The following is a 19,638-nucleotide window of genomic DNA, read 5'->3' on the forward strand; positions in this document are numbered from 1 at the left end:
GTCTGGTCCAGGTGACTTATCTACCTTCAGACCTTTCAGATTCCCAATAACCTTCTCTCTAGTAATGGTAACTTCACACACTTCATGATCCCTAACTCATGAAACTTCCAGCATACTGCTAGCACCTTCCAGAGTGAAGACTGATGCAAAATACTGACTGAGTTCATCCTCCATTTCCTTGACCCCCACGTCTACCTTTCCAGCATCGTTTTTCAATGGAACGATCTCCACTCTCGCCTCTCTTTTACACTTCATGTATCTGAAGAAACTTTTGGTATCTTCTTTAATATTATTGGCTAGCTTATTTTTGTATTCCATCTTTAACTTCTTAATGACTTTTTTAGTTGACTTCTGTTGGTTTTTGAAAGCTTCCCAATCTCTAATATCTCACTAAATTTTGCTCTATTATATATGCTCTCTTTGCCTTTTCTGTTGGCTTTAACTTCTCTTGTTAGCCACGGTTGTGTCATCTTGTCTTTAGAATTCTTCTTCCTCTTTGGAATGCTTATATCCTTTTCTTTCTAATTGCTTCCAGAAATTCTAGCCGTTGCTGCTCTGCCATCATCCCTGCCAAAGTTCTTTTCCAATCAATTCTGGACAACTCCTGTCTCATGCCACTGTAATTCCATTTACTCCTCTGTAATACTGATACATCTGAGTTTAACTCTCCTTCTCAAATTTCAGGATGTATTTGATCATATTATGATCATTTTCCTCTTAGGGTTCTTTTATCTTAAGGTCCCTAATCAATCCTGGTTCATTGCACAACACTCAATCCAGAATAGCTGATCCCCCAGTGGGATGAACCTCGAGCTGTTCTAAAAAGCCATCTCATAGGCATTTTAGAAATTCTCCCTCTTGGAATCCAGCACCAACCTGATTTTCTCAATCTACCTGCATATTGAAATCTCCCATGACTATTGTAACATTGCCCTTTTGGTTGGCATGCATTTTTAATCTACCGTTGTAATTTATATGACTCTCATCATGGTCTTCTTTCACTCTTACAGTTCCTTGGCTCTGTCCACAATGATTCATCACCCTCCAACCCTATGTCACCTCTTTCTAATGATTTGATTTCAATTTTTACCAACAGAGCCATGCCACCCCCTCTCCTTCCTGCATGTCCTTTTGATTCAATGTGTATGCTTAGAAATAGAGCTCCAAACTGTAATTTTCTTTCAGCCATGATTCAGTAATGCGTACAACACCATACATGCCAATCTATAATTGTGCTACAAGTTCATCTACCTTATTCCATATACTGTGTGCCTTGAAACAGAACACCTTCAGAAATGTGTTCACCCTTTTTGATTTTGTCTACTTCTTACATTGCAACTCACCCTGTTGACTGCAATTTTGCCCTATCACCAGCCTCTGCTTGTTAGTAGTCTCACTGCACATGCCTCTGTTTATAAACCAACTGCCTCAGCTTCAGCACTATCATTCCAGTTTCCACACTCCTCCCAAATTCATTTAAAACCCACCTGAACAACTCTAGTAATCTGCCCGCTTTTGTACAGGTCATACCTTCCCTGGAAGAGATCCCAATGATCCATAAATCTGAACCCCTGCCCCCTGCACCAGTCCATCAGCCATGCATTCACCTGCCAAACCATCCTATTCTTACCCTCACTGTCACGTGGCACAGGCACTAATCCAGAGATTACTACTCTGAAGGTCATGTTCCTCAACTTTCTACCTAGCTCTCTGAAATTTCCCCCCAGGACCTCCTCACCTTGTCTATGTATGTCATTGGTGCCAATATGTTCCAAGATTTCTAGCTGCTCACCCTTGCACTTGAGAATGCATGGAGCCAATATAAGACATCCCTGATCCTGGCACCAGGGAGGCAAAATAAGAGAACCTTGGATGTTGACAGAGATGATGAATTTCGTAAAGAAGAAAAAGGAAATTATGTTAACCTTAGAAAGCTGGAATCAACCTCAGCTCTTGAGGGTTTTAAGTAAGCCAGAAAAAAACTCAAGAAGGGAATTAGAAAAGGCTGGATGGGCCATGAAAACTCCTTGGCGTATAGGATTAAAGAGAATCTCAAGGCATCCTATACATACATCAAGAATAGGAAGATAACTAGAGAGAGGAAAGGACCACTCAAGTATAAAGGGGGGAACATTTGCTTGGATGCTGAGGATGTAGGTGATGTCCTTAGTGACTACTTTAAGAAAAAGGGTGTGGAGGATAGGGAGATCAGTGCTGAATATATTGAGCTAATGTTCTTCTATTATTCAAGAAGGGAACCAGAGATAATCCTAAAAACTATAGACTTGTGAGTCCTATGTCAGTAGTAGGGAAGTTACTGGAGAGACTTATTAGGAACAAGAATGCTGAGCATTTGGAAAACCATGGCCTAGCTAGGGAGAGCCTGCGAGGCTTTGTGCCAACGAGTTGCGACTTACTAAGTTGATTGAGTTGGATGATTGATAAAGATGGAGCTGTGGATGTTGTATACATGGATTTTAGTAAGGTGCTTGACAAGGTCCCTCATGGGAGTCTCACCCAGAAGATTAAGATGCATGGGATCCATAGTGAATTGGCCACTAGGATTCAGACCTGGCTTGCCCATTGAAGACAGAGGATATTGGTCAAAGGGACTCATTCTAGTTGGAGGTCCTACAATGAAAGTGTTCTGTAAAGATCTGTAGCTGCAGGGATCTGCACTAGGACCTACAATTATGCTCACATTTGAAAGAGAGAATAAAACTACAGCTACAGAGATCCTTGCAGCAACTGGTGACCCTGTGATGTTTGTCTCAGAGGCTGATGTTAGGCTGTCTTTCAGGAGGATGAACACTTGCAAGGTGGGATGACCTGGTGGATTAACTGGTAAGGCTCTGAAAGCTTGTGCAAACCAGCTAGTGGGGTATGCAAAGACATTTTCAGTCTCTCATTGCTACAGTCAGGAGTTCCCATCTGCTTCTAAAGGGCAGCAATTATACCAGTGCCCAGGAAGAGCTGCCGTAATGACTGTTATCCAGTAGCACTCACATCTACAGTAATGAAATACTTTGTGAGGTTGGCCATGGCTAGAATCAACTGCTGTCTCAGGAAGGACCTGGACCCACTTAAATTTGCCTATTGCCACAGTAGATCTATAGCAGACACAAACTCAATGGCTCTCCACCTGGCTTTGGATCAACTGAACAATACAAATACCTATGTCAGGATGCTGTTTATTGACTATAACTCAGCACCATGCTTCCTACAGTCCTGATCGAAAACCTACAGATCCTGGACCTTTTATACCTCCCTCCACAACTGGATCCTCGACTTCTTAACTGGAAGACTACAATCTGTGCAAATTGGAAATAACATCTCCACCTCACTGACACTCAATACTGGCACACCACAGAGATGTCTGCTTAGTCCACTGCTCTACTCTCTCTACACCCATGACTGTGTTGCTAGACATAGCTCAAATACCAACTATATGTTTTCTGATGATACAACCACGATTGAAGTAAGTTGTAGAAGATTGTAAATTAGTCATTGGGTATTAGCCTCCATAGTATCCAAGACATCATCAAGGAGTGATGCCTCAGGTACATCATTAAGGACCCCCACCACCCAGGACATGCACTCTTCTCATTGTTACCTTTGGGATGGAGGTACAGAAGCCTGAAAGCGCACACTCAGTGATTCAGGAGCAACTTCTTCTCCAGCACCATCCAAAGGTTCAAAAAAAGATTCAAACATTCAAAGAACATACATCAAAGTTGCTGGTGAACGCAGCAGGCCAAGCAGCATCTGCGTTCACCAGCAACTTTGATGTATGTTGCTTGAATTTCCAGCATCTGCAGAATTCCTGTTGTTCAAACATTCAAAGGTTCATTTTATTGTCAAAGTATGCATTACGTTACCACTCTGATATTTGCCTTCTCCAGATAGTCAAGAAATACAGAAAGACCATGGAAGTTGTTGAGAGAAAAGACATCCACTTCCACCCCTGGCATGAAAAAAAGAAACAAATTTCGCAAACCCCAAAATCTCCCACCCCCTCCCTGCAGAAAAAAACCAGCAACAATGGCATCAAATCTCCCACCCTGCCCCACAGGAAAAAACGAGCCACAATAGCAACAAACACCCAACTGCTCCCTGCAGAAAAAAACAGCAATAATTGCAACAAATCCCAACCACTTCCCCTAAATGGACATAGAACCCATGAACACTACTTCACTATTTATTTTATTTCTGTTTTTGCACTATTTATTTTTAATTTAACTACTTAATATACACGTATAATTACAGTAAATCAGTTTTTTTCTATAATCATGTATTGCATTGCACTCCTTCCAAAAAGTTAACAAATTTCATGATATTTGCTAGTGATATTAAACTTGATTGTGATTCAAATTCTGAAATATATAAATAATCTAAAAAAATGTAGATGGCTGGGTTAGTAAGTTTGCAGATGATTGGTGCTGTTGTGGATAATGTAAAAGACTGGCAAAGAATACAATGGAATTTTGATCAATTGCAGATATGGATGGAGAAATAGTAGATGGAGTTTGACCTGGCCAAATGTGAAATGCTGCAGCTTGTTAGGACAAACGTACAGAGACAGTACACTGTTAAGGGCAAGATCCTTAACAATGTTGATGAGCAGAGGGTTTTTAAAGTTCAAGTTTTAGCTCCCTGAAAATAGCTACACAAGTTGATAAGGTAGTTAAGAAGGCATATGGCATACATTTTTAATTCGTTGATGCATTGAGTTGAAAAGTTGGGAAGTTATGGTGCCGTTTATAAAACTGAGTATTGCATACTGGTCACACCATTATAGGAAGGATTTTGAGGCTTTGACGGCCAGGGTGTTGCATGGATTAGAAACCATGTGCTATAACAAGAAGTTGGGCAGACCTTGGTGGTTTTCTCTGGAGTGGTAGAGGCTGAGGAGAGATCCTAATAGAAGTTTATAAGATTGTGAAAGACATAGTTAAAGGAGACGGACAATATCTTTCTCCAGGGGTTGAAATGTCTAACACCAGAAGGCATGCTTTTAAGGTGAGGGGCTAATTTCAAAGGAGTTTGAATCAGTAATGTAGAGCTGAGGTTGAGCCAGCAGGTTTACAAGTAGCTGGATGTAACATGAACGTAAGGAAGGACAAGCCAATGATTGCGTACAAATCCATACAGTGCAAAGAGTTAAATTGTACCACAGAGACAAAATTCAAAAGGGCGAAGAATAAAGAACTGAAGGTGTTGTATTTAAATGCGTGCAGCATTCAAAATAAGGTGGAGGAACTCGGGGAGCAATTAGAGATTGGTTGGTATTTCCATTATGAGCATCACTGAGTCGTGGCTGAAAGAAGGCCATAGTTGGGAGATTAACGTCAAAGGATAAACTTTATATCATAGGACAGAAGGTAGGCATAGGCAGTGCTGTGGCTCTCTTGGTAAGAGATGAAATTACATCTTTAGAAAGAGGTGGTATAGGGTCAGAGAATATTGAATCTTTGTGAGTGGAGTTAAGAAACTGCATGGGTAAAAAAAAATCATAGGAGTCAAATTTTGGCCTCCAAATAGGAGCCAATATATGGGGTTGAGATTGCAAAAGGAGCTGGAAAGGGTATGTAATAAGGGTAATGTCACAATTGTAATGGAGGACTTCAATATGCAAGGGGATTGGGAAGATCAGGTTGGTGTCAGATTGCAGGAGAGGGAATTTGTTGAATACCTATGAGATGGCTTTTTAGAGCAGCTTGTGCTTGAGCCTGTTTGGGGAAAGTTTATTTTAGATTGGGTGCTGTGTAATAAGCCAGACCTTATTAGGGAGTTTAATGTAAAGGAACACCTAGGAAACTGTGATCATAATATGATTGAATTCATACTGCAATTTGAGAGAGAGAAGCATATGTCACATGTATCAGTATCATAATGGAATAACAGAAGCACGTGAGAGGAGCTTTCCCGGGTGAATTGGAGGAGGATACTGGCGGGAATGATGGCAGAGCAAAGGTGGCTGAAGTTTCTGGGAATAATTCACAAGAGGCAGGATAGATATGGGCCGCAGAAGTAGTTGTTCTCAAATGACAGGGGTAGGCAACCAGGGCTGACAGGAGAAGTTAAGGACAGCATAAAAGCTAAGGAAATGTAGCAAATATAATGTAGCAAAAATGAGTGGGAAGTTGAATGATTGGGAAGCTTTTAAAATCCAACAAAAGGCAACTAAAAAAATTATAAGAAGAGAAAAGATGAAATATAAGGGCAAACTGGCCAATAAGATAAAACTGGATACTGAAACATTTTTCAATTATATAATGAGTAAAATGGAGATGAGAGTTGATATTGGACCACTGGAAAGTGATGCTGGTGAGGTAGTAATGGGGGACAAAGAAATGGCAGATGAACTTAGTGGGTACTTCGCATCAGTCTTCACTGTGGAAGACACTAGCAGCGTGACAGAGGTCCGTGAGCGTCAGGGAGCAGGAGTGAGTGACATTGCTATTACAAAGGAAAAAGTGCTAGGCAAACTCAGAGGATTTAAAGTGGATAAGACATCTGGACCAGATGGATCTGAGAGAGGTTGCTGAAGAGTTAACGGATGCATTGGTCATAATCTTTCGAAAATCACTTGATTCTTACATGGTACTGGAGGACTGGAAGGTTGCAAATGTCACTCCACTCTTTAAGAAGGGAGCAAAGCAAGAGAAAGGAAATTATAGGCCAGTTAGTTTAACTTCAGTAGTTGGAAAAGTGTTGGAGTTCATTATTAAGGATGAGGTTTCGGGATATTTGGAGGCTAATCATAAAGTAAGTCAAAGTCAGCATGATTCCTTGGGAAACGTTGCCTGACAAATCTGTTAGAATTCTTTGAGGAAGTAGCAAGCACGGTGGACAAAGGAGATGCAGTGGATGTTATTTACTTGGACTTCCAGAATGCATTTGATAAAGCAGCAGTCCCAAACCACCAGGCCGCAAGCATGCGCTACCGAGCCATGAGGAAACGATATGATCTGGCGATATGAGTCAGCTGCACCTTTCCTCATTCCCTGTCACGCACTGTTGAGCTTGAACACATGCGAGGTCATTACCTGCGCGTCATCCATGTCAGCGCAGGAAGGAGATCAACTCCTCGAGCTTGCAAATGACGGCGGGCTGAAAAGTATGTTTGACATAACATCTTTGCCGGCATTCTGGATCAAAGTCAAGGCTAAATATCCTGAGATAGCCATGAAAGCACTGAAAACTTTGCTTCCATTTCCAACATATCCCTGCAATGAATGCAATGAAAACTAAATTGCAGAATAGACTGGACATAAGGAACCCCCTTCGAGTATTGCTGTCTTCCATAACTCCTCAATGGCACCGTCTTGGTGCAGGGAACAAGTCCAGGGCTCACACTGATTCAGCGATATTGGTGTGTTGCAATGATTTCATATGTTCATACGGGGAAAATATGTGCTGTGTGTTTAATATCCAAACGTTACTTAAAATGTTAAGATGCTATTGATTTATAAGTGACTTATATAACCACATAACAATTGCAGCACGGAAACAGGCCATCTCTGCCCTTCTAGTCCGTGCCGAACGCTACTCTCACCTAGTCCCACTGACCTGCACTCAGCCCATAACCCTCCATTCCTTTCCTGTCCATATACCTACCCAATTTTTCTTTAAATGATAATATCAAACCTGCCTCTACCACTTCTACTGGAAGTTCGTTCAACACTTACTTCAAACTCCCCTGTCCTCCCCTGATAATTGACATCACTGTATTCATGCGAGGAAAATATGCGCTGTGTATTTAATATTAAATTTGTTAGATAACCCCGTTTAGAAATGAAATTGAGTGTATTAGCCACTTATCACCTATATTCCAGTCATGATTAACACCCCCACGAAAAGAATCGCAAAAAACGATTTGTAGAAACAAATCGGCATGTACACGCATGTGCAAGTCATGCATGCGCACTGGTGCCCGCGCAAGGCTGCATGGTCATTGTAGTCCTTCTCAGGGTAAACACAACATATTTGACTTCTACTCTTGTCCGTTGGCAACCCTACCCATGCACCCCCCCCCCGAGTCGGCCAGTCCGCAAGAATACTGTCAATAATAAACAGGTCCGCATTGCAAAAAAGGTTGGGGACACCTGTGATAAGGTGCCACACCTGAGGATGCTTAACAAGATAAAATCCCATGGCGTTACAGGAATGATACTGGTATGGATAGAGGAATGGCTGATAGACAGGAGGCAGTGAGTGGGAATAAGGGGGGCCTTTTCTAGTTGACTGCCAGTGACTAGTGGTGTTCCTCAGGGGTCAGTATTGGGGCCGCTACTTTTCACTTTGTTTGTCAAGGATTTAGATAATGGAATTGATGGCTTTGTGGCAAAGTTTGCAGATGATACAAAGATAGGTGGAGGGGTAGGCAGTGCTCAGGAAGCAATACAATTGCTGCAGGACTTAGACAAGTTGGAAGAACGGTCAAAACATTGGCAGATGGAAAACAGTGTTAGTAATGTATGATATTACATTTTGGTAAAAGGAACAATAGTGCGAACTATTATCTGAATGGGGAGAATGTTCAAACATCAGAGGTGCAGAGGGACTTTGGAGTCCTCGTGCAAGATTCCCAGAAGGTTAATTTACGGGTTGAGTCTGTGGAAAAGAAGGCAAGTGCAATGTTGGCATTTATTTCAAGGGGAATAGAATATAAAAGCAATAGGCTAATGTTGAGGCTTTATAAGACACGAGCCAAAGTTACATTTGATGTCAGAGAAATGTATATAATGTACATCCTGAAATGCTTTTTCTTCACAACCATCCACGAAAACACAGGAGTGCCCCCAAGGAATGAATGACAGTTAACTATTAGAACCCAAAGTCCCCCCAGCTCCCCCCACGTGCAAGCAGCAGCAAAGCAACAATACCCCCTCCCCCCACCAGCAAAATAAAAGCATCAGCACCCACCAGCGACCACTCAAGCATGCAACAAAGCAACAGGGAAGACACAGACTTGCAGTACCCCAAAGGCTACTCGTTCACTTGGTATTCAACATATCACAGCCTCACTCTCTCTCTCTCTCCCTAATAAGGGAGATAGAGTTGTTTCCATTTCACAGCTAGAGGGGAGATATAACAAACTACTCACTGGTTTATGATGTTAAAAGTCCATTGCATCACTTTTTCCAAGCTCTGTGCCCAAAGATCTCGGGTCTCTGGACACACAGCCAGAGATTTTCCAACCCCCATGACACACCGATTTCCTGCCGGGACACCGACCTTCGATCCGCCCATCTCCAGAGCCACGAGATCCCGACCTCCCAAGACAAGCTAAGCTCTTAGGCCACATCCTTGACATATCGAATAACGGCCAGTCGTGAAACCCTGACTTGGAGTATTGTCAACAGTTTTGGGCCCCATATCTCAGAAAGGATGCATTGTCATTGGAGAGAGTCCAGAAGAGGTTCACGAGGAGATTCAGGGAATGAAGGGGTTAACATATGAGGAGTACTTGGCAACTTTGGGCCTGTACTCACTGGAATTTAGAAGAATGCGGGGGGTCTCAATGAAACCTACCGAATGTTGAAAGGACTGGATAGTGCGAATGTGGAGAGGATGTTTCCTATGGTGGTGGTATCCAGAACTAGGGGGCACAATCTTAAAATTGAGGGGCAACCTTTTAGAACAGAGGTAAGGAGGATTTTTTTTAGCCAGAGAGTAGTGATTCTGTGGAATGCTCTACCACAGACTATGGTGAAGGCCAACTGTGTGGGTATGGTTAAGGTGGAAATTGATAGTTTCCTGATCAGTGAGGGCATCAAGAGATATGGTGAGAAGGCAGTTGTATGGGGTTGAGTGAGATCCGGGATCAGCCATGATGGAATGGTGGAGCAGACTTGATGGGCTGAATGGCCTACTTCTGCTCCTTATGTCTTATGGTCTTTGGATATAGGGAATATTGACATACAGAATAAGTTGTGAAGAGTAAGTTTTCTCTTACACAGAGAGAGGTTGGTGCCTGGAATGCGCTGCCTGGGGTGGTGGTAGAGGGACCAACATTAGAGATGTTTGCACAGACACATGAACGTGAGGATGTGGGCATTGTGTAGGCAGAATAGATTACTATAGTTTGTCATGTAATTACTAATTTAATTGGTTTTGCACAACATTGTGGGCAAATGCTGAACAGTGTTTGCTTATTGGTTATGTAGCATAGTGAATAAGTTGCTGAATTAGTATCAAAGGTCTAAACCAGTGAGCCAGAGAAATCGGTTTATATCATACCACAGCATTAGGGAATTTAAATCAGGTAATTAAATTAATCAGGAATTAAAAACCTCATTTCAGTATTGTGAAAATTACATTACCAGAATGTAGTAGAAACCCATCTGGCTTGCAAATGTCCGTTGGGGAAGAAGATTTGCTATTCTTTCCAGTCTACAGACTCCAAACTCATCAATGTGATTGCTCCTTAACTGCCATTCCAGGCAATCTGAATGGTACAATAAAATGGAGACTGCACCGGCGATGCACGCATCCTCTGAATGATTGATTGTCAGAATCTAGCCTTCATTTCATCATTAGTCCAAGAGGTGACAGAGCATGAAAACAGGCCCTTCACCCCACCAAGTCAATGCAAACCTTCCATTTACACTAACCTTACACTAATACTATTTTGTTCTCAACAACTCCTTCCACATTCTAGCACTAATCTAATTAGTGGAGGTAATTTACTGTGGCTGCTAACCCTCAAAGCTTTGCGATGTGGAAACAAACTGAAGCACCCAGGGGAAAGCCAGGCAGTCTGGTGAGAATGTGCAAACTCCAAACAGCACTGGAGGTTGGAATTGATCCCAGGTCACTAGAGATCAGAGGCAACAGCTCTTGCGGCTGCACCGCTGTGTAGCCTTTTGTCCTAAACCAATTTTTAATTTAGCTAGCTCATTCTTCTTGAAATAACAGTGAACTAACTACGATTGATATACACTGAATGACCTTCCACATCTTCTAAAACAGAGCAGTGTAACCAAGTGCAAATTATTCATGCCTGGATGCTTGCTTGTGACTACACTAGGTACATGAAGTGGGTTTTCACGGTCTGACCCTTGACACTGGCCTACACGTGACACTGACTTGGAAGCTGGGCTTTAATCATCTGGTGGCCTTTAAAGATGGTAGTGAGTCTTTGAGCTCAGGTAAACTGGGTTGGACTTAGGTGGAGGTGTTAAGATGGGAGCAACCAGAAGCATGAGGATGTCCAAAAATCATGATATGTATTAACAGTATCTGTATTATATGTCCAAAAATCATGATATGTATTAACAGTATCTGTATTATATGTCCAAAAATCATTATATGTATTAACAGTATCTGTATTATATGTCCAAAAATCATGATATGTATTAACAGTAAAACAATATCTGCTTAATCTGTTTTAAACATGACAGATATATATTCCTGCCTCTGATAAAATGGTGGTGTACAGTAAAATTGCCTTTTCTGTGAAAAACAACCATGGGCCATGAACTCCCATGGACTAATCCAATCCAGGGGTTGGTATTTTGTAGCTTAAGGTCCATGTAATGTCTAAAGAGGTTGTTTTCCATTCAGCTTAATTTATTAGGCTGGCCTTGTACATCTATGGATGGTTGCCACACTTCTACAGCAGCTTGCTTTGTTGAACAATATTGTCTTTCTCACTGACCAGAGCTTGATCTTGCATCTCACTCAGGTTGGGTGGGTGTCCATAGGTCTGCGGTGAATGCTAGTTGCTAACAATCTCTTAAAATAAAGCTGGTGAAACACTGTAAAAGAAAACAATCCATTCCAGTGGCTCTATCACCCATTCTCTTCTCTTGTCCCATTTTATGACATGCCCATCATCTCGTTCTCATTCGCTGCCTCCTTCCCTTGATTCCGTGGTCCTCTCCTATCGGATTCCTTATTCTTCAGTCCTTTAGAGTTTCCGTCTATCACCTCCCATCCTCTCATAGCATGCCCTCCTCTACTTCCCCGCAGTCCCACGTTCCCCCTCACCTGATATCACCTATCATCTGATCACCTGTCCGCTTGTGCCTCCCCTCACCCCATTTTCTTTTTCTGGCTTTTGCCTCCTTCCTTCCCAGTTCTGATGAAGAGTTACAGCCCAGAATATTGACTATTCATTCCCCTGACTTGCAGAGTTCCCCCAGTATTTTGTGTGTTGTTAAGAGCTAGAGAAGGAACTTGTGAAGCAGGTAGAAACTGGAAACAGAAGTGATGACAGTATGGCTCATCAAAACTCAACTTGAGTTTGAGAAGCAAGTTTCACTGACTAGACCTTCTGGAAAATCATTGAGTTCAGACAATCAGTAGTTAAGACCATAAGACATAGGAGCAGAATTAGGCCATTCTGCCCATCGAGTCTGCTCTGCCATTCTATCATGGCTGATCCCGCATCCCACTCAACCCCATACACCTGCCTTCTCACCATATCCTTTAGTACCCTGACCGATCAGGAAACGATCAACTTCTGCCTTAAATATACGCACAGACTTGGCCTCCACCGCAGTCTGTGGCAGAGCATTTCACAGATTTATTACTCTCCGGCTAAAAATAATTTTTCCTTACCTCTGTTCTAAAGATTCGCCCCTCAATTTTGAGACTGTGCCCTTTAGTTCTGGATACCCCACCATAGGAAACATCCTCTCCATGTTCACCCTATCTAGTCCTTTCCAGTTTTTATTCTTCAAGTAGTTACAGTTTGTTTATTCTGGTCCTAACTTTTGTTATTTAGTAATCCCTTTTATCACTCTGCTCTATCAACTCTTTTGTTTGTAAATCTGTCCTGTTTTCCACCCTATCACAATTAATTGCTATCTTTTCTCAGATGTGTTGCATGACCTAACATATCAACTCTTTTTCAGTCTTCACAGATGCTGCTTGATCTACTCTGTATTTCTGGCACTTAATATTTCATTTCTGATCAGTAACATCTGTAGTATTATGCCCTTGAATTACAGCCAGTGTTGCAGTCAATATCTAAGCCTTCAGTCATTGTCACTCGAATAGTATCTCCAGGTTGTAATCACTTTGTTCTTTGTGGTAGGTCACTGTGCACAAATTGTTTGTCATATTTACTACATTACAGGAGTGAACATATTTCAAGAAGTCCTTTATTGTGAATAAAATAGCTTGAAACACAAGTAGTTATAAGAAGTATTATAAAAAAAAACAAGCTTTCTGACAGACATAGGGTTAGGGTAAAGGTTAATAACAAAAGAGAAACACAAGAATGCCACAACTAAGGCTATGTCCACACTAGACTGGATAATTTTGAAAATGCCGGTTTCGCGTAAAAACGATAGGTATCCACACCAGGCACTTTTGAAAATACCTCCGTCCACATTCAAATGGGTATTTGGGCAGATCTCCTCCTACTGGGCATGTGCAGGACACATCTACAGAAAACAAGTGAAGAGGAAACGATATACTTGTTGCGTGTTTGTCCAGTTATAGACTAGAAAAACTTAAAAGTAAATTGCCAAACAATGGACAGCTGTTGGCTCTCATGCAGGAGGACGTAAAACTAAAAAAACAAATACTGGAGCGTATGGAGGCAACTGACAGGGAATTCACGGACAGTGTGGCCCGGCTGACGACAAACATTGAAAAACTGACTAACTCTGCTGCAGAGGGATTTGCAATGATGAGGAATATGATGGCTCCCCCCGCCCCCGGTACTTTTCAACACCACATTACCAGCCTCACAGCCACTACGATAGCTACACATACAGACACACAGACCCCCAGGTGACCCCACCAACATCTTCCCCACTCCCACAGAGGGGTCACCCTGGAAACATTTCCTACAGCCATAGTCTCTTCACCGATGAAAGGGATGACAAGATTTTTAAAACCTCCGGTTACCCGGTACACACTACAACGCCTAACCGGCGTTTTCAGATTTAAACACTCTGGAGAGCGTTTTAGAAAAGCTCTGTTTTGGGGGGAGGAAAACGCTGTTTTAGTGTGGACAAAGAATCAAAACGAAGAGAAAAAGCTTCGGTCACGCATTTATCCGGTCTAGTGCAGACGTAGCCTGAAGCCTGATTTATACTTGTGCATACGGGATATGCCGTAGCCTACGCTCTAGGCATGATTTATACTTTTGCGAAGCCCTACGCCATAGCGAGCACGCGTAGTTGTGTCTGCGTCACTCTGCGATTCACCACCAAAATGCTAGTTGGCGGTGGGGTTTCTATGCCAAAGTGTTGAGGTTCTTCGTGAGAGACATGGACGAGGAAGTGCATTTCAAATATTTTCAGATGTCGGCAGGTATATTTGACGATTTGGTTCATCGTCTCCAATCACTTATTTTGCAACAGTGTACAGACAGGGCAGAGAAAAGCAACCGGAAATGCATAGGAGGAAATGCAATTCTACCAAGCGGACCAATCACAGTTGTTGTGGTCTGCATCGCCATGACGCGTGAGTTACTTTTTTGGGGAGGTGCATGTCACCCTACAGCGTAGGGTATGCGGTACCTACGGCGCACATTTGACGCAGAAGTATAAATTGGGCTTAAGTCAAACAGGCTGTCCTTATTAACTGAACTGATTTGAAAATCAGGTCACATCTTTAGTTTGCACTTCACAAAGTAATAGTGGGTATTAATGGTAATTCATTTAAAACAAAATACTTTAACGAGTTTTAAATTGGTTTACTACCAAGCACAAACCTGGAAGTATAGCTTGTAATTTGTCAAAGCTGTGTGATTATAAAATAAGATGGAGGCACAACAAAGACTGCAGATGCTGGAAATCTGGATCAATGCACTCAAAATGCTGGAGCAACTCAGCAGGTCACCTTTCATCAGGATGAAGCATCAATTGTCCATCCTTCTCCACAGGGGCTGCTTGACGCCCTGAGTCCCTCCAGCATTTTGTGTAACAGAAACACAGAAAACCTACAGCATAATACAGGCCCTTCGGCCCACAAAGCTGTACCAAACATTAGATTATGAGGACACTCAGTCCTCATTTATTGTCATTTAGAAATGCATGCATTAAGTAATGATACAATGTTCCTCCAGTATGATATCACAGAAACACAAGACAGACCAAAACTAAAACTGACAAAAACCACATAATTATAACATATAGTTACAACAGTGCAAAGCAATACTGTGATTTGATGAAGAGCAGACCACGGGCACAGTAAAAAAAATGTCTCAAAGTCCCGATAGCCCATCATCTCACGCAGACAGTAGAAAGAAGAAAAACTCTCCCAGCCATGAACCTCCAGCGCCGCAAACTTGCTGATGCAGTACCCTGGAAGCACCCGACCACAGCCGACTCTGAGTCCGTCCGAAAACTTCGAGCCTCTGACCAGCCCTCCAACACCGAGCACCATCTCTGCCGAGCGCTTCGACCCCGGCCCTGGCCGCCAACCAACAGGCAAAGCTTAGGATTTGGGGCCTTCCCCTCTGGAGATTCTGGAGCACATAATAGCAGCGGCAGCAAAACAGGCATCTCAGAAGTTTCACCAGATGTTCCTCCGTGCTTCTCACGTCCGTCTCCATTAAATCAGGATTGTGCACGGCATCCTACTTGATAATTAACAGATATTCATTCCGGAGTGGCCGCTGCGTGCTGTGTCGTGCCACCATCATGTCCTTACCTTAGGAATTACCTAGGGTTACCAATAGCCCACATATTTTATTTGTACATATTTATACGTGTACATATTTTATTTTTAAAAAGTATTTTGTTTTTAACTGTAACAGAATTTCAGTTATATTAAAATCCACACCTGGTGTTTATGCTTTCATCTACCTTGATAATGGTGATGTGCAAGGTTACAGACAGAGCAAGTGCCAGATTCCATGCAACATTTCTCATCAAAAACCCAATTCACATTGTATAAATTGGTTCAAATCAAAATCAAAATGGCATAAAATGAACACATGTTTACAAGTACAAGGAGGAAACAATTAACCTAAGGTTGAATATGGTAACAGAATACTTAAAATGCAAGGTGAATCTGGTACTCAAAAGAAATACTGCACAGACCAAATCATCAGCCAGCCAATCGCTTCTAAAAGAAAAAGAATGCACATCTTTCCCTTCTCTCACAAGCAGTAATAATTTTTTTGCTGCAAACTTGTCAGTCCTACTCTCAGACTGCATTGCTCCTATTTTTCCCCACAAAGTAAGCCCAAGTGAAGTCTGCCGTTTCAGTTCGTTAGTTTTTTTAAATAATATGAACCTTCAGTGCTCTGTTGTGTATTTAATATTTCAGTTGTATTTGAGTAATATTATATTTTGTTTGATTAAGCATTCTTGTTCATTTAAATAATTGATTGTGGGTTATACTGTACATATGTAAAAATAAGTGAATTGCATAGAGCACAGTGGGAAAGTCTTGGGCATGTATAAATAGCCAGTGTGCATATGACATTTGCACAGTACTGTTTTAATTTTATGTATTGCACTGTACTGCAGCTGCAAAAGAAAAAAAAACATATTTCATGACATATGTGAGAGATGATAAACATGATTTTGATATGGGTCTCTGTTGTGGACTGAGAGTGGAAAGGGGGCAGAGAGAGGAGATTCGTGGTTGGGAAAAGGGGAAGGGATAGGGGAAGGAGCAGGAAGTACCAGAGAAAGACATCCTGTAATGATCAGTAAACCAATTGTTTAGAATCAAATGACCTTGCCTGGTGTCTCAGGGCTGGGTGTGTCTGCACCTGCACCACCCCCTTGCCCCTGGCACTCCTCTGCTGCCTATCCCACACCCCTCCCACGGTATTTCACCCTCACTGTTCCCAACACCTTTTGCTCCGGCCAGATTTACAAACTCGCTCTCCACTCCACGTTGACAAATCCAGTGCTGCACACAAGTTTTAGGCAGAATAGCCGTATACATGTGCCTCAGACCTTTGCACAGGACTGTATATTGTGATGTTACCAGGTGATAAGTGCACTCCTCACTTAAAATAATAAAACTAAATTAAGACCCATTCTCTTGGGCTCCCATCTTTTATCTTGCAATTAGTTTAATGCTTTGGAGTTACAAAACATAACAGCGTCTCTGCTGTTATCCAACCAATTTTACAATATATATAACGTAGGAAAGTTCCAAATGCCAGAAGCCTAATTTAAAAACAAAGTGCTGGAAATATTCAAAAACGGGAACAATCATTGAGCTAAACTAAGTATTTCCAGCACTTTCAGTCTTTATTCCATACTTCAAAATGTCTGTGTGTGTTACTTCCATTATATATCAAGACATCTGCAAGAGTAGTCATGACATGCATCTTACCTCTCAACATAAGATCATAAGACTTAGGAGCAGAATTAGGCCATTGAGTCTGCTCTACCATTCCAGCATGGCATTAGCGGCAGACCGATCGATTCCAAGAGAGATTCACACAGCTTGGGGAGAAGTGCACAGACGCAGTAGCTCGTCATCGCACAAGGACACTGAGAAAGCTCTGAAATAAAAGAAAGACACGTCTAGCAGAGTGGTCGTTGGAATAGTGCAAGTCAGAGTAGTAGGGCTTTGGCTCATCGGGGCTTCGGCAAGGATGGGCCTAGGCGAGGTAGGTTACTTTCCTCCCCCCCTCTAACAAGAATAGTGGGTATGACTGTGAGGCCAGTTTTCTGTTCTGGGTGTCAATGTCTGGGAGACTTCCAGCCTCCCTGATGGCCACATCTGCACCAGGTGTATCAAGCTGCAGCTCCTTAGAAAACGAGTTAGGGAACTGGAGCTGCAAATCGATGACCTTCAGCTTGTTAGGGAGAGTGAGGAGGTGATAGACAAGAGATGTCCTGGGGTCACAGGAGATGGATAAGTGGGTGACTGTCAGGAGAGGGAAAAGAGGGCATCAGGTAGTGGAGAGCACCCCTTTGGCTGTCCCCTTTAACAATAAGTACTCCATTTTGAGAGCTGTTGGGGGGACAACCTACCTGGGGGAAGCAACAGAGTTATGCCTCTGGCATTGAGTCTGGCCCTGTGGCTCCGAAGGGTAGGGAACTGAAGTGATGGCAGCGGTAATAGGGGACTGTATAGTTAGGGAGACAGAAAGGCGACTCTGTGAGCATAAAAAAGATACAAGGATGGTAGTTTGCCTCCCAGGTGCCAGGGTTCATGATGATTCTGAATATGTTCAGAATATCCTGAAATGAGAGGGTAAGCAGCCAGAGGTCATGGTACATATTGGTGCCAATGACACAGGTAGAAAATGGTGGAGGCCCTGAAAGCAGAATACAGGGAGTTAGGAAGGAAGTTGAGAAGCAGGACCTCAAAGGTAGTTATCTCGGGATTGCTGCCTGGACACGCGACAGTGAGTATAGGAATAGAATGAGGTAAAGGATAAACAGATGGCTAAAGGATTGAAGCAGGGGCTAGGGATTCAGATTTTTGGATCATTGGGACCTCTTCTGGGGCAGATGTGACCTCTACAAAAAGGACGGATTGCACTTGAATCCGAGGGGGACCAATATCCTGGCTGGAAGGTTTGCTAATGCTATTGGAGAGGGTTTAATATAGATCTGTGGGGGGGGGGGGGAACTGAAGTGATGAGGCAGAGGATGGGGAGGTTAGAGCACAAATAGAGACAGCTTGTAGGGAGTTTGTGAGGAAGGATAGGCAGATGTTAGAGCAAAGATGCACTCAGCCTGATGGTTTGAGATGTGTCTATTTTAATGCAAGGAGTATCATTAACAAGGCAAATGAATTTAGAGCGTGGATCAACATGTGGAACTATGGCGTTGTGGCCATTAGAGAAACTGGGATGTCTCAGGAGCAGGAAGAGCTGCTGTGTGTGCCGGGCTTTACATTTTTCAAAAAGAACAGAGAGGGAGACAAAAGAGGTGGGGGCATGGCATTGCTAATCTGTCCTCCTAACTATAGAGTCCCCTATTACTGCTGTCATGCCTGCAGAAAAGGAGGAAGTCATGGAGGGATGGTTTACTGAATCAGTGTGCGTGGAAGTCAGAAACAGGAAAGGGGCAATAACTCTACTGGGCGTTTTTCATAGACCTTTCAATAGTAACAGAGACCAAGGAGCAGATAGGAAGGCAGATTCTGGAATGGTGCAATAATAATAGGTTTGTTGTGATGGGAGATTTTAACTTTCCTACTATTAATTGGCATCTCCTTAGTGCAGGGGGTTTAGATGGGTGGAGCTTGTAATCCGTGTTCAGGAAGGTTTCCTGACGGAATATGTAGATAACTCAACTGGAGGAGAGGCTGCACTTGATCTCTTGCAATGATTCTTGCATCAGCAGTGGGTTCGGGAGAAGTACTGGAGGATTGGAGGGTTGCAAATGTTTTTCCCTTGTTCAAGAAAGGGAGTATTGGTAACCCAGGAAATTATAGTACAGTGAGTCTGACTTCAGTGGTGGGCAAGTTATTGGAGATGATGCTGAGAGGTAGGATTTATGGGCTTTTGGAGAGATATAAACTGATTAGGGATAGTCAGCATGGCTTTGTCAAGGCAGGTCGTGCCTTATGAGCCCGATTAAATTCTTTGAAGATGTAACAAAACACATTGATGAGGGTAGAGCAGTAGATGTAGTGTATATGGATTTCAGTAAGGCTTTTGATAAGGTTCGCCATTCAAGGCTCCTTTAGAAGGTAAGTAGGCATGGGATCCAAGGAGACCTTGTTTTGTGGATCCAGAACTGG

At 42.6% G+C, this 19,638-nt stretch overlaps 1 long non-coding RNA gene across 1 annotated transcript in view; it reads right to left on the reverse strand.

Moving 5' to 3' along the window:
* Positions 1–19,638, reverse strand: part of LOC134347548 (uncharacterized) — a 165,424-nt gene that overhangs the window by 72,846 nt on the left and 72,940 nt on the right. The window contains exon 3 of the long non-coding RNA XR_010018183.1: positions 17,269–17,440. This is a non-coding gene — a long non-coding RNA (uncharacterized LOC134347548). The remainder of the gene's footprint in view (positions 1–17,268; positions 17,441–19,638) is intronic.

This window comes from Mobula hypostoma, chromosome 6 (genome assembly GCF_963921235.1).
Source record: "Mobula hypostoma chromosome 6, sMobHyp1.1, whole genome shotgun sequence".
Classification (NCBI taxonomy): Eukaryota; Metazoa; Chordata; class Chondrichthyes; order Myliobatiformes; family Myliobatidae; genus Mobula; species Mobula hypostoma.